Source organism: Podarcis raffonei, chromosome 9 (assembly GCF_027172205.1).
Source record: "Podarcis raffonei isolate rPodRaf1 chromosome 9, rPodRaf1.pri, whole genome shotgun sequence".
Classification (NCBI taxonomy): domain Eukaryota; kingdom Metazoa; phylum Chordata; class Lepidosauria; order Squamata; family Lacertidae; genus Podarcis; species Podarcis raffonei.
In genome coordinates, this window is record NC_070610.1 from 62,570,255 (window position 1) to 62,590,964 (window position 20,710).

General features: G+C 42.6%; 1 long non-coding RNA gene across 1 annotated transcript; it reads left to right on the forward strand.

Moving 5' to 3' along the window:
* Positions 1-5,345: 5,345 nt before the first annotated feature.
* Positions 5,346-12,046, forward strand: LOC128421359 (uncharacterized). Its single transcript, XR_008332296.1, has 3 exons — positions 5,346-5,690; positions 7,383-7,487; positions 10,994-12,046. It is a non-coding gene; the product is annotated as an uncharacterized LOC128421359 (long non-coding RNA).
* The last annotated feature ends 8,664 nt before the right edge of the window (positions 12,047-20,710 follow it).

Below are 20,710 nucleotides of genomic sequence, written 5' to 3' on the forward strand. Positions count from 1 at the left end.
GTAAGCACATACACATTTTTTGGTTGTTGTTGCATACAATTTATTTTATTGAGCTGGAAAAAAATATTTTATTTTTTGTTCCACGTTCACAAAACCCCTGAAGTCTATCCATGGAGTCCCTAGAGGTCCATGGATCACAGATTAGGAATCCCTGATATGGAGGGAAAAATAATCTCGGATGATGGCAGTGATTATACTCTTTCAATTATGGTTTAGTTACTCGTTTTCCTCTCTGCAAATAGCCAGTTGGCACTGTAAAAAAAAGTAACTTCTTTGCTTGAATTTTAAAAAATTGCTCTGAATCCAGTTATTGCAGGAGACTGAACTGCAACACAGGGTCTTCTGTGGAATCTGAAAGCTACGTGTCAGGGCCTGCTTCCAAATCTTGTATAGAATTGGTGGGAGGTACATCTAGTGTTATAAATTGTGAGCAACAAGACAGGCTGTCAACGGCAGATGGGCTTGTACTTGATTGCCAATTAAAACACACACACAAAGATGTTTAAACTAGCTCACACATCTGTAGTTGGCAAAGTGGTGAGCAACTCCATGTGTCGTACATGAGGTTGCTGTGGCAACCACACCATACCTTAATCATAAGTGTTTTGAAGTGAGCGATTGGTGAGTACAGAAAGAAGAGGGCCTCAGGTTGAAACTGTCCCATACTGTCTCCTCTCTTTTGTTTCAAGAGTGCTCTTTTTACTTTGCTCTTGAAAATTTCCAAGCTGACAGCTAACTCTCTTCATGCTTCTAGGATTAAAATCAGCAGACAGGCCATACAAATGATAATTGGGCCTTCCCTACAGTCTTCTGTGGGGTGATGGGAAACCATTTAATTCCACCACCAGCCTTTCCCAACAAATGCCAGTATAGCTTGCTGATAAACCATTCTTGTAAAGCACTCTTTGAAGAAACGCCCCCTGCCCAGCGCTCTGTGTGTGAGAGAGACATTGTGGTCACTTCCAGTTTACCTGCTTATTGAGCGCATTCATCCTGGTTTTCTATGCAAGGAGGTTATGCAGCAATGCATCAAATATTATGCCACACTTCCCAGTGCTCATAAGGAGAGCCTGCTGAATCAGGCCAGTGGCCTATGTCAGGGTGGTCCAACATGTGGCCCAAGGACTGCATGTGGCCCTTGAAGCCTTTGTTGATGCCCTTTGGCGAAATGTGATTCCCCCCCACATTCAGCCGTCATGCTACCTTCCCAAAATCAGGTAAGCGAGGTGCTAGGCTTTAGAAAAGAGGTGTGAGAGCTCTGCCAGGGTCCTTGAGCCTTCCTTCTGTCTTCCCAAAATCTAGTTGGCACTCCTGCCCAGTGCCTCACAGCCAGCTTTGGCTGGCAAGGCATCAAATTTTGGCCTTGTGCCCTGCCGCCTCCACAACAAGGCAGTGTGCGGCCTATGGGTTCTGTCTCAAAGTACTCTTGTGGCTTACTTGGTATGAAAAGTGGGACTGCCCTGGTCTATATAGTCCAGCATCCTGTTCTCACAGTGACCAACCAGAAGAAGCCTGTGGGAAGCCTGCAAACAGGACATGAGCACAACAGCACTCTGCCTACCTGTGATTCCCAACAACTGGTATTCAGACGCATACCACCACTGACAGTGGAGGTAGAACATAGCCACTGAATTTGCCTGATCTTTTAAAGCCATCCAAGTCAGTGGCCGTCACTATTTTTCGGAGAATTCCATAGTTTTACTATGCACTGCATGAAGAAGTACTTTCTTTTATCTGTCCTGAAGGATCCAGTATTCAGCTTCATTGATGTCCACAACATTTAGTGTTAGAAGAGAGGGAGAAAAAATATTTCTCCATCTATTTGTTCCATGCAAAGCATAATTTTATAAACCTCTGTCATGTCACCTGTTACCTTTTCTCTAAACTAAAAAAAGCCCCAAATTTTGTAACCTTCCCTCATAGGGGAGTTGAGGTGAGGCGACTGGAGAACTGTACACAGTACTCCAAATGCATTCGCACCATAGATTTGTATAATCACAGTTTTATTATCAATTCCTTGCCACAGCTGGACTAGGCAGACCTTTGGTCTAAGCCAGTGGGGCTCCTTTTATGTTTTTATCCTCTGAAAATTGCTGGAAACATCAGCCAACATATTTAATTTCCTTTCATAACTGCAAAAACTTTTCGTTGATTTATTTTTTTTACCAACTTGGTGTCCTGCATGATGGCTAGAGAGCCCTAGATTGGCAAAGGCTGTCATATCTGATCTCTGCAGGGTGCTTCCGAGAGAGTTGAAATTTGTGGGTTTCAAATGGCCATGTGAAGATCCAAGCCAACTGTGCAGTCCTCTTCATAGTCTTCCCAGGGATGCTGTGCAGACAGAAATGTACCGGCCCTTGCCAGGACCAGTTCTCTGATACAAGTTTAGGCATTATCAGGCTCAACCTTCCAAGAACAGGAAATTGACATAAGGAAACCGCATTAAACTGATTTCTAGCAAAAATAATAAATATTTAAATATTGGACTCAGTCCAGTAAAATTAGTAAGAGTTTGCTGTTTCCCATAATGTCAGAGTAGTTGCATTCATGGTTTGCATTACCAACAAAGATCAGTGCCACACTCTTTTCATCCACCCAGAGAACCACACCTAGTGGTAATAACATCCCTTTTATTTCTTAATGTTCTATTAAGTGAATGTTTACTAGCCCAAACTAGTCCAAAGTGATTGATGAAATGCTTATCTTCTTATAATGCACCTTAAGTCAGGGAGGTAAGTGCCAGAGGACTTATAATAATACTTACAATAATATCTCCAGGTCTCTTCCTCAACAGCACACTTTTCGTAGGCAAAACATCTGGAGTTTCAACTAATCAGCTAATTATACTGAGAAGCATGGGCCACGTGAGTTAGACAAATTCACGCAGCAGAAGGCTATCAATGGCTATTAGACAGGATGGCTATGCTCTGCCTCTACAGTTGGAGCAAGTAATGTATCTGAGCATCAGTTGCTGAAAACCACAGTAGCTGAGAGTGCTCTTCTGCTCGAATCCTGCTTGTGGGTGTCCCATAGGCATCTGGTTGGCTACTGTGAGAACAAGATCCTGGACTAGATGGGCCATTGGTCTGATCCAGCAGGCTCTTCTTATGTTCATGATCCACTAGGATCTTCTCCTGCTTAAGGTTCAAAAAAGCAGCTATGCAAAGATACTCAGGTAGGTACATGGTGCAACATGCTTGCTGCAATCGAGCACATCTTGATCTGGTCAGTGTCTAGAGGGAAGACCACCTTGGAGCTCTATGCATGTTTCCTTGAGTTCTGTGATGTTACAAAAGGTGGGATATAAATGCAATAAATGCTGTGATCATCTACAATTCACATCAGTCAAGAGGGTGCATATTATCACTAGTATTGCTAAATAGGGGCACTTCTAGGCTGTCACTAATTTCAGGTGGGGATTCAATCACACACTTGCAAATCCAGGTTCTACATTTACAATTGACTGGGAGGTCTTGGGAACAAATTCACTTTCCCAGAAACATTGGATTTTGGGAGGGGAGGGAGTAAAGAATGTGGCAGGGAAATGCACTGGAAAGTGCTGGTAACAGTTGCTCTGATGTAACTTCATCTATCCACCCCACAAACAAATCAGAATAAGCTGTACCTAACATTAGTCACATTTGCAGCAAACCCATTGGCATTAATAAGTCACAACTAACAGGTACATTAATTTCAATGGGTTTGCTCTGACTAAGGCACCATTATTCGAAGCCAACATTGTCTAGTATCCTGCAAAAATCCAGATGAATGCTTAGTCAACAGGTAGTATGGAAGGTGCCCATCAATATGTGTATTGATTGAAGGCTTTTTTATTGCAGAGACTTTCTGGAATATCGGGCCTTCTGTCCCCATGCTTTGCATCACTGTAACAGGATCCCGAAGTACAACTATTTACTTCCCTCACTTAGAGTAGCTGACAGCTGTTCACTTCTATTGCAGGAATGGTGGTGGGAGAGAGTGGTGCAGTTAAAACTGTCGAGGAGAGATTATTAATTTCATTGACTTCATTCATTGAGACTAAAGCCTGCCCCTTATTTGCATAGCCCTTCTTTTTAATCTGTATCACCTCAACTTGTTTGAAAACAAGGCATGGGGGAACCTTCTGCAGCCGGGGCCAGCCCTACCATGAGGTAATATGAGGCAACTGCCTAAGGCACCAGATTTCTTTTGGGGGGAGGGGGGTAGCAGCAGCACCTTGGATGTTCCTCCTAAACCCCCTTACCATCCCATCTGTTGGAGAACAGAGCTCTGCACGCTCCATTACATGTTCTGCCTACTCTAAATTAGCCTGCTGGTTTGGGTGCAGTGGAGGAGACCATCATTTTATTGGTGTTGCAAGTTTTAGTTTTCAGTCCAGTCTGTTTCTGTATGTGGAATGTGGGGAGGGAAACATCTTGTACTTTGCTCCAGGCAGCAAGTTTCTGGGCATGCCCTGGCTACAGTTCCCATCATCCCCAACCACTGGCAATGCTGGTTGGGCCAGTTAGAGGTTGGAGACCAACAATATCTGGAGGGCTATAGGTTCTCCACCTTTGCTTTACAGGGTCGGCATGTCTGTGTGTGTTTAGTTACAAAATGCACATCTGTAGAGTGTATGTTTAGGAAAAGCCACATTTTTAAAAAACGTACTCTTTAATGTCCACTAGGGGGAGAAAGGTTTGTGATTCAAATTCATATCCTAGAATTATACATTATTATTCCCATTTAGCAATGTCACCTTTAATTTGCAAAAAAAAAAAAACCATCTCTGTGTGTGTCTGTGTGTACACACAAACCAGTCAAATTGTTCAGATGTAAGCTTAACTCTTTTAAAAAATACCTTACCCTTTTCTAACTGAAATATTTAAATTTTCTCCTTTGATCCCCTTCTGGTGTTATGATGTTATTTTAACAGTTAATTCTGGAGTGTGTTTTATACTTATTTTTTTGTTTTCTGTACCCCACTGGTATTTTATGTGACTGCTTTATGAAATATTTCAAAATGGCAGATAGATATCCTAACTTCACATTCTAGCTTTGCATATGCAGGGAAGTCTACCCACCCACCCATGTGTAGAAGCCTTCACCAGTGGCGTAGCGTGGGGGGTGCAGGGGGGCCGGCCGCACCGGGTGCAACATCTGGGGGGGGGCGCTCGCACTCGCAGCTCTCTGCCCCTACCTGGCTCACTCACTCTCTCTCACTGCAGTGCTGGCTGTGCGAATCCAATCCGAGCCGCCGGGTTGCCGCCCACTGTGGAGGGGGGGTGCCAGGCGTGCGGGTTAGGGGGCACAAATTACTTGCCTTGCCCCGGGTGCTGACAACCCACGCTACGCCACTGGCCTTCACACCTGCACTTTGAAGTGGTATCCATTAGGAGCAGGTGCATCATGTGACCATGCCGATCATGTATCTTAATTCTCAGAGTGCACATATATGACCACAACAGAAATATATTATTCCGTGTGTGGTCTTGTAATCACTTGGATAAGTGCAGAACGGTTGGTTGGACACATATTAGCGATAGGACAAAAAAGAAAGAGTTAGTGAGAGGTGTGCAATCCTTTAACACCTGTTGTTTGGTCATGCCGGTGGATGTGATGTGCTGGAAATGAAATGTATGAAGAAATGAACAGGAGGATAACCATGGAAGAAAAGTCTCGCCCGTGGCCCCATCATATGTATCACTGAGGTGAAGCACTTTAAACCACAAGCATAAAAATGGACAACTGAGTATATTCTGTTGAACCTTGACTACTAATTCAGCCTTAATGCAGGTTTTTGGAACAAGCTTATTAACCGTGTTATGTTGTTTCCTTGTTTGTTGAATTTACATCCTGCTCTTCCTCTGAAGGAGCCCAGGATGGCAAAGAAATATGCAATTTAAAAGCAAAGAACAGTTAACAGTTTACAGAACAGTTAAAACACCCTAAAAACAATTACAATTTAAAACATTTGAAAAGCGGTTACAATTACAAACTTCATCCGTCCAATGATCTTGGGGTTGCTAGGAAGAGTATTTTTCAGCCAACAAATGCCAGGGTAAAGGGGGATTTTCCAAATTCATCCTGAAGGTTAATAATATTGCAGCAGGGTTCCTTTTAAGCCAGGAACTTGTGGCCTTCCCAATGTTTTTGGACAACTCCTATGTCATTGGTCATGCTGTTGGGAGCTGGAGATAAACAAAATCTGAAAGGCCACCAACTCCCCATCCATGTACTAGACCCTCTCCTTGAATTTTCAGCTTTGATTTTACAAAACGAGTATTTTAAGTCTTGCAAAGCTTATCCACACTACTTCTTCTCCTGCTGATTTTCCACAGGGGAAAATTGCTCTGTAGCGCTCAATCAGAGCAAAGAGCAATTCGGGTTTTCTGCAGATTGGTGTTTGAGAGCGGGTTTTTCGTGGAAGAGGAACGGGGCAAAAGGAAAACCACTCATACCCATGCTTTCTAGGCATGTGGTAGTGAGAGCGAGCCCTAACAGCACAATCCTATACATGTCCAGACAGGAGTGAGTCCCACTAAGTTTCAGTGGGACTTTATTCCTGGAAAGTGTGCATGGAAATGCAGCTTAAACCTTTCACTTGTGGCTATACCCTGTATAGAATGTTGATGTGTGTTTTAGTGTGGTTTTGGTTTATCGCTAAAGTTAATTTGGCATGTTTTAAATAGTTGTTTTTAACTGTTTACTGATAATTTTATTGTTATACTCTTTTTGTAAACCACTTTGAGGTTTTTTTTGGAGGGGTTACAGTCAAGCTGTGTATAAATTTTATGTATGAAAGAAAGAAAGAAAGAAAGAAAGAAAGAAAGAAAGAAAGAAAGAAAGAAGAATTGTATTCTATCAATTGCTCTCTAGGAAGAAATACAGTTAAATCAAATAGGCTATTAGTCCTTATGTTGAGGTTCTTCTACAGTGATTCCTCCCCAAAAAACAACAACAACAACAACAACACCAGCCTGGCCACAGGTCTCCTTTTGCTCCAGGCAACTTTCTAAGTACCTTGTTCAAGTGTGCTGGGTTTGTGACACAGCAGCTAAATGTCCACTAGATGCCAGGCTTCCTTTGCACAGGACAGCAGTGCTATGGGCTTCAGGGAACATCACACAGCTATTTGGCAGAAAGAAACCAACCTTTTCCACTGAGGTTACTAGGGTTTTGGAGCTGGCCTTTGTAGACAGGGCTGTGTCCATATGCCATGCTTTATTTCATTTCTTTTAACCTGGTAGAATTCTACACCCTGGAAATGAAGCACTTATAAATATGATAATCCTTTGATTTTTATTAAAAACAAAACAGAATATGTGTTGCAATTAAAATATACCTTTGACTATGTTAGATTCTTAATTTATAGATTGACACTCAGGGTTTTTTCTTTTAAGCACAGGGATTTTAGGGCTTAATTTGGATGTTTCGTATATTTATTGGATGGTTGATTGAGAAGATGGTTTGATCACTGGTTGCAAGATACACTGCTTCTGCCACATGTAAGTCAAACCAATCAATTTCTCTCACATTGTTTCAAGTTTTGCAAATACGAAAAGAAACTGAGTTCTTGTGTTTTGCTTCTGTTGAGCGTCTCAGATGTAATACTTGCATGCACCCCCCCCATTTTTAAAAAATATTCTGCTCCCAAGAATCCTGTTTCTGTGAAACTGGATAGTTCCTAAGTTTATGCAAATTGAGAAGATGTGTAAAAATATTTAGCACTTTGAAATTGCTAAGACACAGGAGCCGCAAGGACTCTGAAGCCCTATCCACAACCACTGAAACTATTACTCAGTATCATCCATGCCAACTGCTAGTATTTTAGTGACATTGTTCACACTTTCAGGCATTATTCCTTCCAGTGGTGAATTGAGGTCATGAGTGCCAAAAAGAGAGGGGAACCCCAAGTTTTGCAAGACGCAAAAAAAAAAAAATCATAAGGAAAAATACCCTAAAGATGACTATGGAATGCTGACTATCTTTTGAGGGGGAGAGATGGAATGGAGCATGCTGATGGGAGCATGGCTGGCTGTCTGGAACACTGAGCAGGCGCACTGCATATTGCAACATTTTGTCACAGTTCCCATGGAAAGGAAGGAAAAGAGAGAAAGAGAAGAAAGCAGACATGCCCAGGAGACAGAGATTCTGTATCCACTTTCCTATTCTGTGCTTTTCTTGCAGAATCAAGGCATATTCACAGCCTTGTTTATAACTACATTCTGCCACCATAATGGCGGAAAGGAATTAATTTTTATGAATTAGGCAGGCACAGATAACTTCAGAAAATTCATATTACACATACGATGTAAAAAAGAAGGCTTTTCTGATTGATCACTAGGTTCACAGTAGGTCAGTAAGGGCTTTGACTTGCACTTGTTTAGCATTGGCGAATATGCAAAGGATTGCTGTTTCCCTCTAAAGGAGGCCACAAGAATTTCAGACTGAGAATAGACATTACATTTGCCAGAAGACTTTTCTGTCCTAATCTTAGTTTTCTTTCATCAGTAACAGCTGCTGGATTGGGGTCGAGGGCCACATTGCCTCTTGGCCAACCCTCCAGGGGCCCCATGCAAAAGTGGGTGTGGCTAAAGTGAGCATGCCTACCACACTCTTGTGTGCAGACACGCACAACACACATACATGCATCACAGAATCATAGAATTGTAGCATTGGAAGGGACCCCAAGGATCATGTGGTCCATCTTCCTGCAGTGCTGGAATCCTGCCCAAAGCCCAACAGATACACATACAGCACATAATCCCACAGTACATATGTGGGATTAAATAAATGCACACACACAAAGTTGTCTATGGTGCATAGGATTGAGTCCAAATTCATAAATCACTAAAACTTGAACCATTTTTACAGCCTGATCTTATGGATATTGATTCAGCAAGACCCACTTGGTTAAATAGGACTTACACTCAAGTAAGACTGCCTAGACTCTAAAGTCACCCTCCCACAAGTCCATTAAACCCAGAATCAAATATTCTTAACTGGATCGCTGGTGATGGAAAAGCAATGGCTTAGCATTGGTCAACATGTGGGTGATACTTTGTCTTCTACTCACAGCTGGTTTTAACAAAACAGTTTGCTACTAGAGGATGAATATTCTGTGTTAGGATAGATAAATAAGGGATGCAGTAGGGACTATAGCTCAGTGTCAGGGCTGTAGATGATTCCAGGTTCCATCTCTGGAATGTCCTGGGTCTGAATCCCTGCCTGTCTGTGTGGACAACACCCAGCTAAGTGGACCAATGACTTTGTACAAGGCACTTTTCCATGTTCCTGTGGCAGCAGAGGGATGGGTAAAGTGAGGTGCTGCATACTGAAAAGAAGGTACAGAGGCAGGAGTGGGAGAAGGAAATTCAGGAAAGTAACTATAGATGAGCTTGTGCCGAATGGAGTGAGCGAGAAGGATGTAAGCTGAGACAAGGGAAGAGATACAGGCTACAATCCTATACCCCCTTACCCAAGAGTAAGAACCATCCAACTCTATGGGACTGACCTCTGAGTAGATATGTATAGGATTGCACTGATAGACGGGCAGAGAGAGGGAGAATTTAAAAGGGTGGGTAATCAGCTTAATGGCGTATTTGAATACCTAGTAGACTCAAAAGTGCCCATTTAAGAGAAGCAGAGGAATTCACAGGTTTGTCATTGAAGGTTTTGTTTCGATTGCACATTTACTTTACTGTCAGACTGTTTTGTTTAGAATTAGTCATTTTGATTTTTAAACTGTTGTTTGCCACTTTTGGCATCGGTAAGAACGCAAAGACAATTTATAAGATTAAAAACAAGAAAAACGCTGTTTAAAAGGGGCTATTCTGTAGCCATCAGCCTTCCAACTGTTCTTTCCTCCTTGCCTTCTGTCGTGTGTGTGTCTGCAGGGTAGGAGTCACCGATCGCTATGAGGCAGAACTATTGTGAGCAGCACGAAATACCTGTTTCACAGGAGAAAAACTGGCAACACTCAGAACCTCCCCCTCCTACAACAACACCTAGAAAATACCTACAACCCCGCCACCCAAATAAAACCACAGATAGAAAGCAGGCTACTCCTTCCCACCACCACCCCAAAAAGGAACCCAACAAAATCCTTGTTGGTTGTTTTTTTTTAAAAGAAAATAAATAGGAGAGTCACATGGCCTTGGCTGGCAACAAGGGTGCCATATTGGTCACAAATGCCAGAATAGTAAAGGTAAAGGGATCCCTGACCATTAGGTCCAGTCATGACTAACTCTGGGGTTGCGGCGCTCATCTCGCTTTATTGGCCGAGGGAGCCGGCGTACAGCTTCCAGGTCATGTGGCCAGCATGACTAAGCCACTTCTGGTGAACCAGAGCAGCCCACGGAAACACCATTTACCTTCCCGCTGGAGCGGTACCTATTTATCTACTTGCACTTTGACGTGCTTTCGAACTGCTAGGTTGGCAGGAGCAGGGACCAACCTAATGCCAGATTAGGAACCCCATAAAGATATAAGAAGAGCCTTCTTGATCAGGCCAATAGCCCATCTCGTCCACTGGCCAACTAGAGGCCTGTGGGAAACCCACAAGCAGGACCTGAGCACAAGAGCCCTTTCTCCCCTGTGGTTTCCAACATACTGTCTCTGACCATGAAAGAAGAGCATAGCCTCCCCCAAGTGTAGGACCCTATATTTACCTCAGGCAGTATCTATGCACATAGATTTACCTGAAATTAAATCCTCATTAAACACAGACTGGCTGACTTCTGGCTGATCTTGGGAGGTTGCTAGTGTGCCCTGCGTCCTCAAGGGGATGAAGCTAGCCTTGTGCATTCCCACAAGACCCTGCCACAGGTCTGCCAGTGAATGCCAGGAGAGAGCTTATAGCCCTGTCCTTCCTAAAGCTTGCTTTGAGCCAGGACTTAAGACCTCAATCTGCTTTGAATGCCACCGTGTAGCTTTGGAAGTTATGAAGTAATAACAGAAAAAGTTAAAACAAAACAATACAAAACGCCATTCTGATTGTCTTTTCCTCCAGGCTGAGGAACCAGAAGCAGTCTTTACAAGCCTAGAATTCAAGGGGAAGGTTTTTCTGTCAGTAGATTTGGCTTCTAGGCAAGTATAAGCCCTGGCACATCTCTCTCTCTCTCTGCTTAGCACCTGTTCCATCATCTTTTGGTTTGGCATGATTTGTTCTTGAAAAAGCCCATGCTGGGTGCTTCTTAACCCCTTCCTTGAAATGCTTGCCAACTCACTGTTCAAAGATCTCCCTGGGCATGGCAACCTCTGATTATAGAGTGCCACCACACTCATCAAGTGGGAATGAGGTTGGCAGCAGCATTGGCAACAAATATTCTTTTTTTTTTTAATAGAACGTATTCATTTACTGCTTAATATATAAAAAGAAACCCCTAAGTGGTATAATCACAGGGCAGAGATTAGAAATCAGTGTCAATTCGTATGAAGAATACAAAAATGAAATTCAAATAAGACCTAAATGCTAGGCGAAAAACAAACAACTAAGAGGGTGGATAGCTTTTATGCGTACTCCATATAATTAGGGAAATTTTGTTTCTTTATCTATTACCTACCCTTCAACCTGAGGTGATTTGGAACATGAGCTCACTTTCCTGAGTCAGATAGCACCATTAACAAGGCATCTCGAAGTGGGGCAGGGATGGCTTTATTCTCTCCCAGCCCCTCTTTTATTTTCTGAGAAGTGAAAGCATGCTGAGTTGGGAAACACTCTGACCTTGAGAGGGAGAGGGAGGGGGATCTTTCTTTTGGACAGACAGGCCTAGCTTTTAATTATTTTCTGAGTCCACTCCAATCATGGTGATTTGGAGCAAGGGGGATTTTGAATTATTTAATTCAAGCATGAGTTGTTCTTCCTGCAGGTCGTTAGTCTCCATGTCTTGGCTGTGAAAGCAAGGTTTAAGAGGGTAGAGTTAGACTACAGTGGTACCTCGAGTTACAAACGCCTCAGGTTACAAACGCTTCAGGTTACAAACTCCGCTAACCTGGAAGAGTTACCTCGAGTTGAGAAATTTGCCCCAGGATGAGAATGGAAATCGTGTGCTGGCGGCGCAGCAGCAGCAAGAGGCCCCATTAGCGAAAGCATGTCTGTAGTTAAGAACAGTTTCAGGTTAAGAACGGACCTCTGGAACAAATTAAGTTTGATAACCAGAAGTACCACTGAATTAGGGTGGCCTGCTCCATTTCCAATTGTTATTTTGTCTAACAAACAGTAATAAAAAAACCCCTCTCTTTTCTTCATGGGGGGGGGGGGTATTGCCAGGAAGGAAGGGTGGTGGGAGAGAAAAAAAATTGACTTCTCCAGGTTTTTTTTTATAGTAAAGATAAAAATTACCTAGCATGATAGTCCATGGACATGTTTTTCTGAGGTTTGGTAGAGTTCTTACCCAGGGACTCCTCCCTCATGTTCCCTGTTTTCAAACTGTTGTCCATAGCAAGTAAGGGAAAGGAATGTTACCCAACATAGTAAATCTTGCCCAGGAAGAGGGATTGATTGTTATACTAGTTTTGGAATTGTACCTCTCTGGAATAGGCTGCAGATGGCCATTGTTGAGGAACTAAGCAGTCATACCTTGGTTGTCAAACTTAATCCGTTCCGGGAGTCCGTTTGACTCCTGGAACCATTCAAAAACCAAGACACAGCTTCCGATTGGCTGCAAGAGCTTCCTGCACTCAATCGGAAGCTGCAGAAGCTGTGTCGGACGTTTGGCTTTCAAAGAACGTTCGAAAACCGGAACACTTATTTCCGGGTTTTCGGCATTTGGGAGCCAAAATGTACGTGTACCAAGGTGTTCGAGAACCAAGGTACGACTGAAATTGGCTTCATGTCCTTGAAACTTGTCCACTCCGTGTTTGCAAACACAGAGTCTCTCTTTTGATTGTAAGGGGTTTTGCTGGGGGATATATAATAGGTGACAACATGAGGAGTGTTCACACATTATATTCAACAAGTGTACAATCTGTGTCCCTGTGTATGCAAACAGTTGAGCTGTTCACTCATATAGTTATTCACATGTATCATTCAATGAGTGTACAGTCTGTGTGCATAATAGCTGAGCTGTACAAATCATCACCCTGTACACACACAAACACTTGTACATATGTAGAGATTCCCTGTATTTCTGTATGTGTGGACAAACCTAGAGTTGCTGCAGTGGAATTTACTTGCCATGGAAAGTGTGAGTCAGCGTTAAATGTTACCCATCATAGCTATTGGAGACAAAAGCAAAGATGTTTTATTCTCAACCCGGTTATTTGTTTTCTTTTTTACAATGGTGCCATCTTCGGAAGATAGAGACATTTCTTTATTCATGCATCTCAGTGAGTGGTAAATGAGGCATGCTTGCTCAACTTGTTTCGGATGGAAATTAGTCTAATTAATCCATGCAGCTAAAGAATAGTTGTTCTATTCCAGTACAGAGCAAGTTTGATGTAGCTGATATTTTATGGCCATTGTTGTGTATTTTGTAGGACCAGGATATCCCTCTGTTCTGTAGCAAATTTTCAAGCAACTTGTCAACAATATATCCTGTTTGTAAGATTTTTAATATGTGAAATTGAATTTCTTTTGTAGGTGTCTCCTTGCCAAGTAATGTTTTAGAATGGACATTTGCTTTTCTGTTTAGGATAGGCTTAGGTACATTTTCATGTAGTGGAGGAATGGAGAAGTTATTTACTGCTCCATATTTTATGTGTAGTTTTCTCCTAATCTATTACTTTCTCTTAGTTTGAACTTTTATAAAAGTTGTTGTAGAGCTGTAATTTTTTTTTAAAAAAAATTGTGTGTGTTTTGTGTTGCTTCACAGCAAGCAGGACTAACAGCCAAAATAAGAGCAAACTTCGCTTTAGGTGGTTGTGTTGAAGTGCATGACTTGAAGGATTTATTATTATTTCTAATTACACAGAGCAACTTGGACATTTTGCAAAAGGCACGTCCAATGAGCTGCTCTGCTAAAGAAAACAAATTGCTTTCCTGGTTTAAGCACAGTGATTTCTGCACTCACGCACATGTACATCCAAAATAAACATATATCAGATACTGACAAATCTTTTTAATTGATAAGAATCACATCCCATAATGAATTTACATTCTTTGACTGAACAATTCGGCCCTTGACGCCAACCTCTGAGGGAGAATATTGTGGTCATGGTGTCTGAACAGTGCGGTAGCTATGGCTACGTATATAATTCTTAGCAATGGGGGGAAAAAGTGACAATGACATTAAATTTAATCAGGTTCCCCTTTTCGGTAGTTCCCACTGGGATGAGCCACTAGTGTCCTGCCTTAAATATTCAGAGCTTTCAAAGTTTGCATGCGTTTTTATGCTAGGACAATATCCTGCTAATAGAGAACAATGGAACTGTCATGTATATCTGCCCTGAGTAGCCGTAAGTCTGGATTTCACTAGTATAGGGATATTATGATTGCTTCTTTAGCAATTGTCCTTATGTTAGCCTTCACTTCGGAAGAAAAAGAAGAAGAAAGAAGGGCCGTGATGAAATGTAGGGACTAAAATATAATGCGCCTGTCTATTTTCCTTTTGGAATATAGATCAGAGACGACTGTCCTATTTTTTAAAAAAGAAGAAGACAGAGCTTTATTTCCAGTCACACTTCATCTGATATAAATGAACCAGCACCGAAGATCACATGGCTGAATGCATTTGGAAACACAACCCAACATACATTAAGGAAAAGGAGACTGGAAAGCCTGACTCTACAAATGAAAAGCATCTCGTCCTTCAAATCTACCATAAGATTTGTGAAGTAGAACTAGCAAGAAGATGTTTAAAGAGTTGTTTGTAGTATTAATTTTAACTTCATGCGTTCTCAAGCTGAATCCACCTCATGATTAAATACAAAGAGTGTGTGTTTACTAGTTACACTATGTATTTTGACCTGCTTAGTTTTATGAGAATGTGGTGTGACATTTATTACTCTAGTAAAGGGAAGCTGTGTTAATCATAAAGGTACAAGAAAATTAGCCTCCTAAGTCTAGAATTCCTAATTAAGGCTGAAATCCTAAGCATAGTTTTCCTGGAAGTAAGCCCCCTTAAACACAGTGATTACATCTGTGCAAATAGGCGTGTGGTTGCATCTTAAGAGTTTATAGGGAGTAAAAAAAAGTATGAGTTCAAAGATGCTGTTGTGAAAGTATTGTAAGATTGGTTTGGATCATTTTTCAGACAGGATTGGGGGTTCTGGTTGACTAATCAGACAGAATAATCAATTAAAAGTATTTTAATGAACATTTTTGATCTAATTTATTAGTACATTAAAAAAACCCACTTATGACTAAAAATCTATGGGTTTTTTAGTTAAGTTTTACTCAGAGTTTGTTGTTGTTGGCATCAGTCTTGAGAGACAATGGAGTGCACCTCCAGGGTGAAGCCAAATTGCTGTGTTAGCATCCCTGAAGTGACCTCCCCGGGGCACAAGCCCGGGCAGTGTGCATGGATGTCCTGGGCAGAAATTAATGGACTTAACTTGGTCATGTTCATTCACTGCAGTGGGTCTACTCTGAGTAAAGCTGTGTGGACCACTTTACACTTACACTGAAACGCATTTTCCATATTATGGCCAATTCACCCAAGTTTCTCAGTGCAAAATTTTGAACTAGATCTTCTTTAATTTTCAGTGTGTTGCAGGAGAGAGAGGGAGAGGAGTAGTTTTGCCCATGGGGGGGGTGAATAGCCCCTCTGCATTCCAAACAGTAGCTTCACCACATTCCTCTTCTGAACATGTGGATGGTCTCCAAGTGAAATACGTGGGAAAGCACAGCTGTGCTTGCTGACAACAGCCAATCCTGTGTCTCTTATCTCAGCGGCTGAAGGTTTGTGATACAATGCTGATTGCAAGCACTGCGGAGTCTATTAGTTTTCCCTCCACCTGATCACTTATCACATCAAGCGTTAGATTAGGCAGTCGAGAAGGGCCACAACTGAGTGATAGAGCACCTATGCTGCAGGTACAAAGTCAACTGAATTTCCAGGTAGGGTCAGGAAAACTGGTTTTCTTATGTCTTGGAGCAAGAGGGGATCAACCAGTGGGGTTCGTGATCATTTCCATGGGTGGGATTGCTGCAGCAACTGCCTCCCAGCAGCGAAACTTTGGCTGCCTACTGGGAGTGGGAGAGGTTGAGCTTTTGCAGACATCCTGGCAGAGCCAACCCAGAGCTCCCATGAATGCACCTGCACAGCCCCACCCACCCTGCAGTCTTGTCCCTCCCCCTCCTGGTAAGTGGCAGAGACTTTGCTGCTGGGGGGCTATTGCTAATGCCCTGCCTCCCCTGGGGACCTGCTCCTGGTCTGGAAAACTGCTGTCAATTAAGCGCAGAGATAGATGGACCAATCGCCTGGCCTGCTATAAGGCAGCTTTATGTGTCCCATAATCATGCAATTTTAGGAGACTTCACTCGGTTGGTGCATTTGCTTTTTACTATGTCTAACAGTCTGAAATGCCTTGTTACCTTGAGGGCTAATTCAGATTTGATTTTCCCTTCCTTCCATCATGAAAACATGTGTGACAGAAGCAGGCGAGAGGGAAATGGCTGAAGCTACAAAAAGCAAGCAGTCCTGTTCTTTAGGCTAGTATCTCTATTTAATTCTACCAACCAGACAAAAACTCATTTTGTTTTATTGCTGCTGCTGTGAAAGGCCGCTTGAATGACTTGTCGCCATGTAGGCGGTACTTTCTGCATTTCATTACCACTTGACCCCACTGCCTACAAGCTTGTCTCTCTACACCCACTTGCTTTAGCTGCCAACTGAAGATAACACTTCAGGCATCTGCCATAATAAAGTCTTTAAGGTGCCACAAGATTCTTTGCTGTTCTTTTTATTAGTCACCAAGGGCTCAGTCCAAATGCCCCCAGGGTTTGCTCTGTTCTGTTTGTTTTACCTGAGCGTAGGATTTCCTAGCTGGCTGCAGGAAGGATCATGTGATTTCAGCCCAAAGCACAGCCCTTGCAGAATGTTAGCAGAGTGAAATGTGAACTGGGAAGCCCTGTCCTTGGCATTCATGCCTTTGTTTTAATCAGAAATAAGCAGAAAACGAGAGGGCTGGGCGGAGTGGTGGTCAGAAGAGAACAAGCAGAGAGGAGGGGAAAGGAGCACCTTTAAGATCTGGGCCACAAAACACCTCCATCCTGGACCTCAGCGTATTGGACGCGGCAGCCACCCACCTGTTCTTGATGCGATTAGATTATACGTGCTTAGATGCATGTTTCAAATTGATCTCTGGGGAAATGGAGGCATTTGCGCTTGCAGCTTAAGTGACAACAGCCACATTCACAGTTGTGCTAGAGATGCCTCTAGCCCACAAGGGAAGCAGCAAGGCGGCTCACAGGGGTTGGAGCCAGACTTGGTCCTGCTTTGAATGGAACCACTGAAATGAATGAGACAGGTGTTACTCATAGGGATGGGTGAATCTGTCAATTTCAGCTTCTCTCTGCTTCTCATTTTTCCATTCTTAAGTTCAGTTCTCCACATTTCCTCATCAGTTTTGTGATTTTTTAAAAAGTCATCTTGAGAATTCATCCGCATTTCAATATGAATTTCTCTTTTGATAATTTTTTTGGGGGTGCTTTAGCCCAATACATTTTTTGCAAAGCAATTTCACCTGATATAATGCATTTTTTCTTCTTTGTCAGTTCCACTAAAACATGTATCTGCGCGCACACTTTACCCTGTTCTGTGCTTTTTTGTACACCTTGCTTGGCTGGAGAACTGCACTGCAAATTTCAGAGAAGGGAAAATTTGAAAGGGTGCCTGCATTTCAGGCTGTATATTGTTCTGGAAAGTGTGACTTAAGAAGGTATGCCTATAAATGTGAACTGAATCAAATATCTTCCCTGTGCCTAGTTATTCATGACAAACTTTAAGCCCCACTGATTTCAGTGGGTCTACTCTATGAATGACTAAGTCTCAGTCCAGTTGTTGGGCATTGCAGCTGGGCAGAGTGCTACTGCGTTCATGTCCAGTTTGCAGGCTTCTCACAGGCATCTGGTTGGCCACTGTGAGAACGGGATGCTGGACTAGATGGTCTGTTGGCCTAATCCAGCAGGCTCATTTTACATTCTTATGTTTTTAGCTCCATTTTACTCCTTAATAAAGTTTTCTTTAAAAAAAGAATCCCCACATAACAATACAACAAGTTCATGAAATAAGTAAAGAGAGTCATGGATTGCAATCCTTAAACCAAAGATAGGATTTGAGGTGGGGTGAGGGACCAAGCTGAGATTCTCTAACAGCAAGGCTACAGTCATAATGCCCACACCCGGGTGGCTGGGTGAAAGAGAGGGCAGAACTTCTGCACCATTAATAGGAGAAGGACTTTCAGCAGGTATAGCTTGCCTTCCTTTGCAAAGGCCTCGGCAGGTGCATGTGTGCCTCTGAGTGCCACATTGTGACTGTTGACTTTGTGATGAAGTGTGTGATCTGGGGGAATCTTACTTTAACCACAAACTAACCAGGCACCCTAAGGGCAGGGATGGGGAAGCTTTGGCCTTCAAAGAGGTGGTTCCACCACAACTCCCATCAGACCCAGCTGGAACAGACAATGGGATTCTGGGAGATGAAGTCCGGCAACATCCGGAGGGCCACAGCTTCTTCATCCCTGGCCTAGGGCTAATCTAGCATTCTTTCATCCCCAAACCACTTCTGAAATGTAATGGCTTATTTTGGACACTGGCCCACCTTAGAACACTTGTGTAAGGTTTACTGAGTTCAAATGCGGTGACGCACACTGAACAACTGAAATGAGCCACATAAGGGATCTTTCCCTGTCACTTCAGTGAGAGAGACCTACAGTGTTTTGCAGATCCACATCAGAACCCTTGGTTGTACACGGAAGCTGATGGATCAGGGACCTGGATTTTTAAAGTTTTTAAAGATTCAGATTAACTAGTAACATCAGCGCCACCATCTTGTTGCAGGCAGGCAACCGAGACTCTTCGTTACTTCCTCTCATACGGAGACTTAACTCACAGGATGGTCCTTTCTGCTCATGACAATAAAAACACATTTATGGCTCTCATCTGCATTTGCATGCAGGTGTGTATGTTATTGACACAGGTGAGAAACTGCGCAATGCACACAATGTACAGATAGTTATTTCAGTGTGAAATACAGAGACAGAGAGAGAGGGGGGGGGTGTACGATTCATGTGTCGAACCAGATGAAAATAAAGACAGCAAAGCTGTTGGTGTGAATGCAGATTATAAATGCTGATATCCAAGGAGTTCAAGCATTTAAAGAGGAGTTTGATGCAGGCTGCATTGTTAGACACTTACGAGGTAGCAAGTCTTGTTGAATTTAGTGGGACTCGCTCCATAGCATTCCACTTCTGGTTTCTATATAATTTTCCCACTACCATCACTGCCATAGAACAGCGAGGGGCAGAGAGGTGCATATATATGTTCATAGCTAGCCTCTGGTTAGACAAGCAAGACCAAAGATAATTTTGCAAAGTGAAGTTAGAAACTGTATACTTCTTTATTGTCTCATCACAAAAATGTCCAGTCTAAATGCACCTTAGATCTCTGGGTACTTTGTCATGGTAATGGTAACCTAATGCATTTGATTTTCTTAAACCTTTTCTCCATCCCTTTCAGCAAGGTTGCACTGAAAGCACCTCCTATGCTGTGCTGATAAATGCAATCTATTCTGCTGTGTGAGTATGTGTGTGTGTCTGTTTAACAGAGGCAGCAGATTTCTTTCTTTTGAAGACATTGGCAAGCTGCCTTTTGCAGTTCAGGGTTCAAATGTTTGGATTTTGGTTATACTTTATGAAACTACCTCACATGTTACCTTGGACTTGTGTTTGCTGCTCATTTATTCATATAAGAAATGTAACCTGTGATATGATCACGATTCAAGATTCTCTGTTTTTCCAGTTGCAGCTGAGGTTTGTGAATTAGGTTACATCAGGGATGGTGAACCTGTGAGCATCCAGCTGTTGCCTGTGGTCCCATCAATAGCAGTGGCTCATGGGAAGATTACATGAGTCATATCCTTCTTGGTGGTGGCACCTTACGATGAATTAAGTTAGGGTGTGGTGGCGGTAGGGAGTTTCCGATCTTCTGAGCACATACAGTCAGCTCCTGGGTTTGGCTTGAGAGAGTGTGTAATATCTTTCCTTATTCTGTGAGGCTGGTTTTTTGTGTATTTTTAGGGGTGCTTCATGCCACCTTTATAGAAAGAGCATGAATGACTGCAGCTCAGTGGTAAAGTATGTAATGCCTTGCAAGGAAAAGTCCCTTGGTTCTGTTATCAGCAGTTCCAGGTAAGATTCCTGTCTGTAAGCTGCTAGTGACTGTCCATTCTCCCACCCAGTGTGTCCATGCAAAGGATACCAACTTTATTAATAAGAAGAGTGATGAAGGCTAGATAGGAAAGAGGAGAGAGTTATAAATCAAATAATAAAGCAGGCTTTCCACTCAAAACTAAGGTACTTGGGCCTTTGTAGTAGGGTTTGACTAACCACAATAGCCCTCTTTGTTGTGGTCGCAGCTGAGAGAGACCTTGACTCTCACCTTTGGCTCAGGGAACATAACTCACAATACAACCAATTATCCCACAGTCAGGTTCACAATGGCAATAACTGGGTTATTGAAAGTGAAAGTACTCTTGCCACCAGAAAATTGACGATAAAAAAGAGTAGCAGCGGGGGTTCCCTTCATCTACCAGCTTAAAAACAAATAGAACATAGAAGTCCATGC